Source organism: Palaemon carinicauda, chromosome 17, assembly GCF_036898095.1.
Source record: "Palaemon carinicauda isolate YSFRI2023 chromosome 17, ASM3689809v2, whole genome shotgun sequence".
Lineage (NCBI taxonomy): Eukaryota > Metazoa > Arthropoda > Malacostraca > Decapoda > Palaemonidae > Palaemon > Palaemon carinicauda.
In genome coordinates this window covers 34,191,636-34,201,643 of record NC_090741.1, presented here as the reverse complement: position 1 = coordinate 34,201,643, position 10,008 = coordinate 34,191,636, and positions in this window count along the sequence as shown.

Below are 10,008 nucleotides of genomic sequence, written 5' to 3'. Positions count from 1 at the left end.
GTTCTACCGATTCAACTTTCTGATAATGAAGAGATTTCCACAACTTGGTCACAGCTGGAATAGAACTTCTAGAATACTGTGTAGTATTGAGCCTCATGGTGGAGAAGGCATAACTATTAGAATTAACGGCATACACAGTAATACGAACAGGATGGAACTGTCCAAAAAGATCTGAATGTAAAGGAGGGTCAGAATTATGAAAAATCTAATGCAACAAACAGAACGAGCTAATTGAACAACAGTGTCAGAGATTAATATCTAGATCAGGAATGAAAGAATTAAAACACTTCTTCAGAACAGCTTGATCACCGAAAAGCAAACGAGACTTTCTCAATACGCCATTTTTTGTGCGATCGATCAAGAGACAGACGTCTAAAGTGAATTTGCTGTTGAGAATCACACCTAAAATGTTAAGAGAGTCATACAGAGTTAAAGAAACATTATCAGTGCTGAGATCCGGATGTTGAGGAGCTACTGTCCTCGACCTGTGTAATATCCACACAGGGCCATACAAGACCTGCATGTAGTATACATTCATTGGTATTTAGAGACATTAAAGTATCACTAACCGTCAAATGGTCGTTACTTTCATAAAATTACTTTTATAAAATACTACTTTCATGTTTTGTACGAAATAGATATCATCACACCCAAGGTCTACAGAACACGTCTAAATAGATAAGGTGAAGGTAATCATTTTCAGTAGTTTTCAGTTAGGATTTGGACATCTTGGAGGATGTGATGTCCTTTTTACAATTTTCAAAGCTGTTAAGAAATCCCTTGCTTATGGTCAGTACTAAGTTCGTATGATTGGCCTTGATTTCAGTGCTACCTTTAAACATAATCCCGAGGCCCTTGTTATTATTACCTCCGCCAACGAAGTTAGAAGGACGTTATGTTTTACTCTTAGTTTGTGTGTGTTTGTTTGTGAACAGCTTCCTGGTCACAATTTTAATCGTAAAGTAATAAAACTTGCAGGGATTAACTGTTATGTGAAAAACTGGAAATGATTAAATTCTAGAAGGTCAAGCTCACTTGTCAAGGTCAAGGTCACTTGTCAAGGTCACGGTCAAACAAAATGTCCAATTCCCATAATCAGCCACAAGTTTGGACATCATTGTCACAGAGGCTTCAAACTTTGTTCATATTTGAGTGTATGAAAATCCACGCCAATAAATACATACTAAAGTCAAAGGTCAAGGTCGAGAAATAAGCTGCCGCGAAGGAGCTCTGCGTTCTACTGAGTCCCCCTCTAGTTATTAGTTTCTTTTAAAACAAAAATATGGGAGCAGATGGGTTCGTTCTTAGCATCATTATTGAATCTTTAAGTAACAGATTGCAAGAGTAGTTGTTGATGGACTCCATAATGACTCATGGAATGTAATTATCTAGTGTTCCTTAGCTTAATGTTATGAGCGCATTCGGAGCCGGAGTTTATAACACCCTAATATATGCTTTTATACAACCCTCAAACTAATACACTAATAATGTTGAATAATATCTGTTTTCTATGTAAGTTGAATCAATATTTTGTTTGCCAGTTGATTTCACACGCAAAATAAAAAAAATCATCAAATAAATACCAGGATTAAAATAGGACTCAGAGTAAATACTCCGATTAAAATGAAAACTAATAAATCCCCGGACTAAAATGTAAATCTTCCGTTATACTCGAGCAGGTTTAATACCTGGAGGTGCCCTATTCCCGGATTTGTGAAGCAGGCCCACGTGTTGGGCAAAATGCACTGTCGCCTGCGGCCTGACCTACCAAAGGACGGTATCTCACGGTGTTTAATAAAGTGATGTCACCAGTAGCTCAGTTCAATTAGAATAGTCGTTTAGTAAGGACACAAGCTCTCATTTTAATGCTTAAAGGATGCCTAGTTTGTGTTCTGCATATGGATACACTCTTAGACTTAGTAAAACCTTGAATCCATAGGTTACATTTCATCGGTATGTATTTTGTAGGCTATAACTTTTGCAAATTTTTAAAAATAATTTATTGATTATTATTAATTATTATTAATTATTATTTATTAATTATAACTAATTATTAATTATATCCTTATTTGATCACCTGAAGATAAGCGACCCCAAATAGTTCTCCTGAATTTCAGATAAAGGACCCCAACTACACTCACCTGAAGAAGAGAGACCCTGATTTTCTTCACCTGAATATAAGCGACCCCCAGCTTATTGACGTCTCCAGGTGATCTATTTTGTCTTATAATACTATAAAAAAAAGAAAAATATATATATATATTCATTAAAACTACTTTATTGAATATTTGTTAAAAAGAACAAATTTATATAAACAATCCATATTCCATTAAAAGCGTATTATCTTGCAATTTCAGTACAAAAATAATTCGATGGCCTGTGTGTTGACTTTTTCTATGATTGGAAGTCGAGTTGCAGCAACACGTGTTTCAAAGATCACTATATATCGAACACTTAATGCTATTGCCGACCATTCCAAATACCCATATTGGCCGATTTGGTGCACGTACTATAGTCAAACCATTCGGTGGTGGCCACTGAAAAGAGCTCTTTGCCAGAACTTATGGTGTCTAAACTTAAACATTTCGTTCATTTTTACATGAAGAAAGCTCTCTTTAGAGACAAGTCGAAAACCTTTGAAAACAACAATAAAGGCAGATTAAGAGATTAACAGTAATACAGGGATAAGCATCCTATTTTCCCTCACCCTTTCTTTACAACTGTACTTACTGGGATAAGATCACCTTAAATAACATCTACTTCTCATATATATATATATATATATATATATATATATATATATATATATATATATATATATATATATATATATATATATATATATATATATATATATAGAAAATGACATCTAAGCATAAACCATGCTTATAATGAGTTTGAAAGAGTTATTTAAAGAAAAGACTTTTTAAACCTTTTCAATTGCTCTGCCCTGTCAGGTACTTGTCTTTCACTACCAATATTTTTGTGTTTGCGGTCTCCTGGTCACATCCGTCAATCAATGGTCTTTCAGCTTAGAAGATTATGATTTCTTAAAGGAAAAGTCAATTTAATCTCTCTCTCTCTCTCTCTCTCTCTCTCTCTCTCTCTCTCTCTGTTTTTGCATATATATATATATATATATATATATATATATATATATATATATATATATATTATGTAGACTTTTCTTGGAGATTCTTTCCATCTATTGAATGCAACGTTCCCTCCACCTTCCACTAGTACTTTTTCAAAGGTAGGGATTTTCTTTCGTGCATAAAAGTTTAACACTGTTCTCCTTAAACATATTTTTGGGCTCAAGCGAAGTCGTCGAGAGCAGGATTATACTTTTTTCTTTCTTGAAATTTAGGTTTTTCACATTCTTCAATTTGTGATCATTCGACGAACTATTATTTCAGTAACATTAGTGGCTTCAAAGGTGCAGATACATGCGTCAGTTACATCAGTAAAAGGGCTGCTGTTGAAGCGTTGGTTAAGTTTCCAATCGTTCAAATTTTTATAGCTTGTACAGTCTTCAACACTCTATTTTATACTCAAAGATCAACCATTCTGGGGATTAAATATGGCTCACTGATCTTTACCCCATAAATTTACCCTTGTGACCTTCAAACTCGCTATATTGCAAGACTCTCATTACGACAATAGGATAAAACTGGCAAATAACCTGGGATTATAATTTTGAAAAAAAACCTTTTGTCCAAATATCATAATAGAAATGAAACCTTACCTTATGAAATATGTATGTTCGACAAGAATAACGAGAGAGAGAGAGAGAGAGAGAGAGAGAGAGAGAGAGAGAGAGAGAGAGAGACTGGATTTAACTTCTGGTTAATCGTAGCCACCTCTGGTTAATCCTGAAAGATTGGTCAAAAAGGAACGACATCTGTCATAAAGCGGATACGCTTTATCAGTTTCACTCGGTTTGGATGGATCGTGTCTAAGTACTGAACGCTGTGTTCTTTTTTCCTTAAATTGGTCGAAATATTTTGACACGAGTACGCTACACAGTGGGTCAAAAATCGTCTCAGCGGCCACGTCAGATTGGTTTTACTTATAAGTGATATTTGCTTTTGCGCGCAAAGCAAGACTCGTCAATTTGCGCAATTATGCCATTACCACCAAGTCTAACCGGGTTTGCCTCAAAATACTTCATGCAGATTTCTCTAAAAAGAAAACTGTAAATATCAATCATATTTTTGTTCTGAAATGTTTAGAATATTATCCTGAATCCACTTATGCAGTGGAAGTTTAGATTTAGTAAAGAATGGGTCCTTAAAAATAGAAACTTTGCTTTTAAATTTAGTATACTCTTTAAATTGGAGTTTCTGCACATAATTATCTTGTATAGAAGACAGTTTAGTCTCTTAGCCATTAAAGAGAAATAAGATTTTTTTTTTTCAAATACGGTCAATTAAAAAAAAATCTATTTGCTACCTTATAAATAAGTTTGTTGGCACTTTTATTGGTTAGTCTCGCTCATGTCGTTACCCTAATAATAATTAACTTATAAACTGGTTAGTTAGCTTGTTAGTCCCATTCTTAAATTTACTTACTTTTAGGGGTTTATTTCTCACCCTCCATCAGACACTAAGAGTCTGTTCAGGCGGGTCTTGGTGTGTGAAAATAAGTTCTTTCCAGTTAATATTTTGCTCTGTATCTTTTCAGTTATTCGCTAGCATTTGTATTCAGGCTTAATATTTTTCAGATCACTATCATAACCCTTTCCAAAGAGATAAGTCTTTAGGTTTTTCTTGAAAGCTGCCACATTTTTGCTGGAAGGTCGTTGAAGAATCTCGGTGCAGCATAACAAAACGTTCTTCCTCCTATTGCATGATTCACGCTAATTTCGAATAGTCTATATAGATCATCAGCATGACTAACTCTTACAGCAGCGCTAGTAGCTTGAGAGTAGGGGACCAAGCAACCACGAAGATAATTAGGCTTATCGCTTGTAAGTGCTTTGTGAGTCAGCAAACAAATTTTATATTCAATTCTAGCCTTAACAGGTAACCAATGTAGATCGATCAGTGCAGGAGTTATTCTCTCCCGTAGTTTAATGCCTTTTATCAGTCTAGCCGCCCGGTTTTGCACATTTTGAAGCTTTCTTAGTAGTGTATTGGGCAATTCATAGTACAGAGAATTGCAATAATCAAACCTTGATATTACGTGACTCATCACTAAAATTTTTGTACTGCCTTCTGTTAAATATTTTCTAATAAATGCTATGTTTCTCAGGTAATAGTTACACACTTTCACTGTGTTCACTATTTGATCCCTCATTGACAAATTACAATCTATCGATACTCCCAAATTTTTCACAACGGGCACAATCCTAACATCAGCGTCACCAATTTTTATACTTTGAAATAGCTGGTAGTTCTTCAAAGCCAACTTTGTGCCAAAAAGCATATATTCTGTTTTATCATCATTTAATTTAAGCTTTTTCCTCTGCATCCATGTTTTTATTTCAGTCATTATCTCATCAATTTTCTTCTTTGTATCTTGTATTGTTGAAATTGAAAGGTAGAACTGAGTATCATCTGCATATAGTTTAAAGCCCACTTTTTGTTTTTTCAAGATGTGTGATAGCTCGTGTGTTAACTTAATTCAGGAGCCAAATAAATATCGATAATAACGAATCAACTATTTATTCCTGAATGGATTTATTTATAATACGAAGTGTTACCTTCACGGCTGACAAATAACGACTCCCCATCTAAGAAAAGGCGGGAGGCGAAAACCATTACAATAGACATGTAAACAAAGTAACAGTAGTAATTATTATATGTAAACAACTGGTCGTTTGACCATACAACTGTTGAACGACAATCATAACAAGATGTAGATAGAACTCTAGTATACTTCAACTTCGTTTTTTTTTTTTTTTTTTTTTTTTTTTAATTGGATCAGAAAATATTTACCTTTAGAGTTCCATCATAAATAATGAAAATAAATGTACATTAAAACTTGAGACTTATCCCTATCAAATGTTACAATACAAAGTTTATACTATTCCTTTTACAAAAATATTTAATTATATTGCAAATCTGACAGTTTTTTGTCTTAATCTTCCACTTCGTCTCGGTTCCCTTATTTCTCCCTCGGTACTTTCAAACTTCATCTGTGGATCTTCATCAACATCTCCTCGGTATTCTCGAAGTAATCTACGGTTTCTCCATAGCAACTTTCCATTTGATAACTGGACATGATAGCTTCTATTCCGTAAACCAGCTTTGACTATTTTTCCCCTTTTATCCCATTTCTTGGATACTGGATCTTGGATTCGAACTTCTACCCCAGGCAAGAACTCTTTCAGCTTTTTGGCGGATGCGTTGTACCACGTTGCAGTCTTCATTTCTCTTTCTCTTCTTTTCCTTTCTGCTTCTTCAATTTCTTCCGCACTTTCTTGCTGAAAAGCACTGTGATGAATGGGAACAGTAGATCTGAGAGGGTGTCCAAACACTATTTGGTTCGGCGATCGTCCATCTGCTCTTGGAGTGTTTCTTAGTTCCAACATTGCTTCTTGAAATGTTTCATCCACCGTTGTTTTATTTATCTTTTTTAGTAAGGTCTTGACTTTCTTAACAAAGGCTTCGGCATGCCCATTACTGCTTGGGAAATGGGGTGAGCTTGGGCTCCACTCGATGCCCTTCCTCTCCAGAAACTTCTGAAATTCTGCGGCTCGGAATTGCGGTCCACCATCTGTTCGGATCCGTTGGGGGTTTCCCATTATTGCCATCATTTTTATCATTGCCCCCACAATAGATCCTGCTGATGGATCATCTTTCCATTCATGGACCATCGGATATCCACTCAGGCGATCAGCATAAATCAAGAAATGTCTGCCATTACAATAAAATAGGTCTGCAGATACACATTCGAACGGTCGAGATGGTAAAGGGTCTGATTGTAGTGGTTCCTTTCCCAGGCTGGGTAGATGGCATTGGCATGTCTCACATTTCTCTACTAGCTGATTTATGTCATTTGTGATACCAGGCCAGTATACACACATTCGGGCACGCTGCTTCGTTCTTGTAATTCCTTGATGAGCAGTATGCAGTAGATTAAGAACTTCTCGTCTCTGTCCTTTTGGAATTACAATGCGCTGCCCATATATCACAAGGTCTTCGTCAATAGCTAATTGGTGCCGTATAGCTTTATACTGTTTCACACATGCAGGTACATCTTCATGTCCTACATTGTCATTCCTGACAGCAGTTACTAATTCCATGTATTCTGGATCTCCTCTTGCGGCTTCACGTAACTTTTCAATGATGAGGTCAGTGCAGCCTTTCCCATCCATTGAATTCTCACTTCCTATTGATGCGATCCGAATAGCCATCAATGTACGTCCCTGTAGATAGTCTTCACCTTCATCTGGATCCTCCACGGGTGCTCGGCTAAGGCAATCTGCGATAGCATGTTCCTTACCTTTTCTCCATTCGACAGTGAATTGATATTGACTTTGGAGTTCTGCCTTCAAATTCTGCAATTTAACATTTTCAACCTGGGTCAAAGAGTATTTGTTGAATATTGACAAGAGAGGACGATGGTCAGTAATCACCGTAAACTGTGGTAGTCCAGACAAATATAACCTACTTTTCTTCAATGCATATCTGATAGATAGAGCCTCTAGTTCTATCATGGAGTACCTGGTTTCAACATCTGTCAGGAACCTGCTTCCACAACTGATGAGTTTCCATCCATCTTCATGTCGTTGAAGCACGATGAAGCCAAATCCATTTAGTCTGCTTGCATCAGTTTCCACACGAGTTTCCCGAAGTGGATCAAATTGTGCAAGAACTGGTGTTTTTACGAGAAGTTGCTTCACTTCATTAAAGGCTTCAGTATGTGCTGGCAACCATTGAAACTGATTCCTGGTTTTCAAAAGTTCCCTCAGCGGCGTGCTCGCTGCACTAATGTGCGGGCTAAAGGATCCTAACTGATTTACCAATCCCATAAAACTTCGTAGTTCGGTGATATTTGTCGGCATTGCAAAATCTGCAATAGCATTCACTTTCTTTGGATCTGCTTCTGTCCCGTTTTTGGACAAAACATACCCAGCAAACTGTACTTGTGGTTGAGCAAATTTGAATTTTTTCTCATTCAATGAAATACCATGTTCGATGCACCTGTTTAGGAATGCCCGTACATCTTGTATGTGTTCCTTATACGTCCTACTTGCAATCAGCACGTCGTCCACCACTTTATGGGTTCTTTCCAAACCATCAATTGCCAAGTCTCCTCTGAAATTGTAACTGTCACCAGTGCTGATGAATCCCATAGGTGCTCTCTTGTACCGAAATCTTCCCCATGGTGTTAGGAAAGTAGTAAGATCTCTTGAATCTTCATGCAACTCTAATTGCCAGTAACCCTTGACAGCATCACATACTGTGAAGTATTTAGCACCATGAATCACTTCATTTATAGCATCCTGTGGCGTTTTGGCATTGTGTACCGTCCTATTTACTTGCGAATTGAGCTTTGTGAGATCGACCGTCATTCTGATCCCACCATCTGGTTTCGGGATTACAACGATTGGATGGCACCATTCCGTTGGTCTATCTCCAACTCGTTCTATGACATCCTGATTAATCATGTTCTCCAGCTCCTTCTTCACTGCATCCCGCAATGGGTAGCTCACTGGTCGGGAGGCATAAATTGCAAAAGGTTTTGCATTTTCCTTAAGTTCAATTCTCATCGGTGCAGTTTTCATAGTTTTTAACCGTCCCTCAATGCTGAACACTTCTGAGTAGTCTTCTATGATCTGGTTCCTCGAGTTTATGCTGAATTCCTCCATTGGGCTATTTCTTTCAGTACACCGAAGATCTGTGATAATACGAACTGTTTTTTTCATAGGAAATGGGAAATTTTCATGCACGATGCGCAACTTCTTGCAGGCATCAAGAGATATATACATCTCCTCACTTTTAACGTCACTACAAAAAATAACATTTTCCACACATTTGTTACCATTACCATGTAACACTAAATCAGTCTCTCCAATAACATTTAGTCTTTTGCCATTAACACTTTCTAAGTACTCTTCACAGAAATGGAGGTCCTGTTCACCAAGCATCAAATCCTCCATCATTCCCACACCAGCGACCGTCCTCTCTGCTCCTGTATCGGCGATGACCCATTTTCTGATGACATGACTCTTCAGTGGGTGATGGATGTCAACTGACAACATCGGACGTTTCTCAGTACACCTAGAAATGTCGGCGACATGCTTGCGTTTATCGGCTTTAGGAGACGATTTTGTAGCGTTTTCCTTCCTTGGACTTTCACAGGCCTTACTATAATGGTTAAAGCGACCACAATTAAAACACTCCTTTCCCATTGCTGGACAATTTTTTCCTTGTTGGTGGGCTGAAAAACCACATCTGCGACACTTTGCGGATTCATCTATAGAGGATTTGTTGGCATGATTTTTTGTTCGCTGTTGACTTTTGCTTCTTTTCCGGGTCTGCAATCTATTCATATCAACACTATAACCTCTACTCAATCTCTGATCTTCTTTCCCTGCCAACTCACGGTTGCGGCATAAAGTGATCGTCTCACGAAGGTTAAGTGCAGGTTTCTTTCCCAACAGTTCCTGTCTTACACTCTCATCGCGAACTCCGGACAATATAAGAGTGGCAATCCATTCATCAGCACTCATGTCTGACAGGTTGACATCCTCTGCTTGCTCACGAAGATCCACCAGAAAATCGTCAAATGACTCTCCGGATTCTTGCTTCCTCCGAACAAGCTTGTAACGGTCTACTGCGATGTTCCGTTGTGATTTAAGGTGTCCCCTAATCCTCTCTATGATTTCACTCAAGCTTAATTGTGTATCCATTGGGATTTCCATTGCATGGCGAATTCTTTGAAGGAACTCTGGTGTGCAAAACGTCCAAAAAGTTGCGATCTGGTCCTCTCGAGTTTTCTCTCCTAGCTTCGCCACCTGTGCGTAATTTTTCCATGTAGCCTCCCATCTCTTGAAAA